The sequence below is a fragment of the Cynara cardunculus genome (assembly GCF_001531365.2).
Source record: "Cynara cardunculus var. scolymus isolate 2C chromosome LG 7, CcrdV1, whole genome shotgun sequence".
Lineage (NCBI taxonomy): Eukaryota > Viridiplantae > Streptophyta > Magnoliopsida > Asterales > Asteraceae > Cynara > Cynara cardunculus.
The window spans coordinates 1520257-1521834 of NC_037534.1; positions in this window are offsets into that span (position 1 = coordinate 1520257).

Sequence of the window (1578 nt, forward strand, 5' to 3'; positions counted from 1 at the left end):
TTAGCTACTCATGACGAAAAGTAAATAACGAGAAATATAAATTGCGGTAGATAAAGACATAATGTAAATGCGGAAAGTAAATACGGAATATAAATGACGGAATAATAAAGATGCGGAAAGCGTAATAAATAAATGACGGAAATAAAATGCTAGTAAGCGTAAAGAAATTAAAGACGGAATATAAATAACGATAATATAAATAAAGCGATTAAATAAAGCAAGTAAATGGAACTTGAAATGCCAAAAGTTTTGTAATATTAGAGAAAGARACTTATTCTCCAAGTAGTTGGGAGAACTACTTGAGAGAAAAGTAGGAGAAAATGGAAGATGAGGTGTGAGGTGTGTCTTAAACTCCTCCCAACAACCTCTATTTATACCAAGGATTTATGGGGGCAAAATAGCCTTTTCACCCTTTCCTAGTTCAAAACTAACTTAAAAGTACATAATACTAACTTAAAAGTACATAATACAAACTASTARTTAGAAGGTAACTAATATAAGTCTTGTAATGCTCCAGCTAATCTGAGCAAAATACAGCTAATRCAACTTTAKAAGCCTCTCAAATGTCATCCCATATCATGTCAATCACTTCTAAGTCTCATCCATCTYTCTATCAGCCATCAGGTCATGCTACCACATTTCCACAGCATCAACCTGCTCCAATCTGTCCAAAATAAGATCAATTTAGACCAAAATCCACTAAACATAGATTCATCATTCTTCTTAGCATAAAAACAGAGAAAAGAGATAAAATGACTCAAAGTTGGGATATGAAAGCAAAATAACCTATCTAAAAGAGAGTAAAAGGGTAYTTTACGTACTAAATACTTAGTACGTATCACACCCCCAAACTTAAAGCGTTGTTTGTCCCCAAGCAACCAAAAGACAACTAAAAATGACTCAATTTTGAAAATTTTGCAAGAAAAATGCAGCAAGTGCATACACACATGTTGATTATGCCAAAATGCACCATATAGCTTTCATAAATCTCAAGTAAGCATATCCTAACTAACCATTAGCATGAACCATAAGCTAGCTTTATTTGCTATTTGTTATGCTCAACACATCATATGTCTAAGATCAATAGGACTTGGAAGTAACTGGTTTACTCTCATTTGGCACATTTTTTCTCTCTTTGCCTTTTCTCTCCTTTATGCATCAACTTTGAATTTTTTCAATTTTTGGCACTTTTTGCTCTTTTGTTGAATGCATTTACACCTGCCCCTATGGGACATTTGTGGTGTTTTAGATCTCAAATATTTCATGTAAGCTTTATGCACTTTGTGCAACTTGATCTCTACTTTTGGCACTATGTGCTCTTTTGCATAACTTTGATCCTTATGTTGGTACCCTCCCCCAAACTCAGATTTTTCAATGTCCTCATTGGAAGTATATAGGGGGYTGTTTATGCAATKGCAACAAGTGGCTAAAATATTGAGAAAAGAACAAAGGGCCTACATCCTCTCTTAGTTGAGCATATGATGTGGATCAAAATGTGTTCCCAAGCAAAACAAGCTAGTTCTAGTGATACTAAGTGATTAGAAAGTGTAACTAAACTATAAGAATTATTTTAGCTAT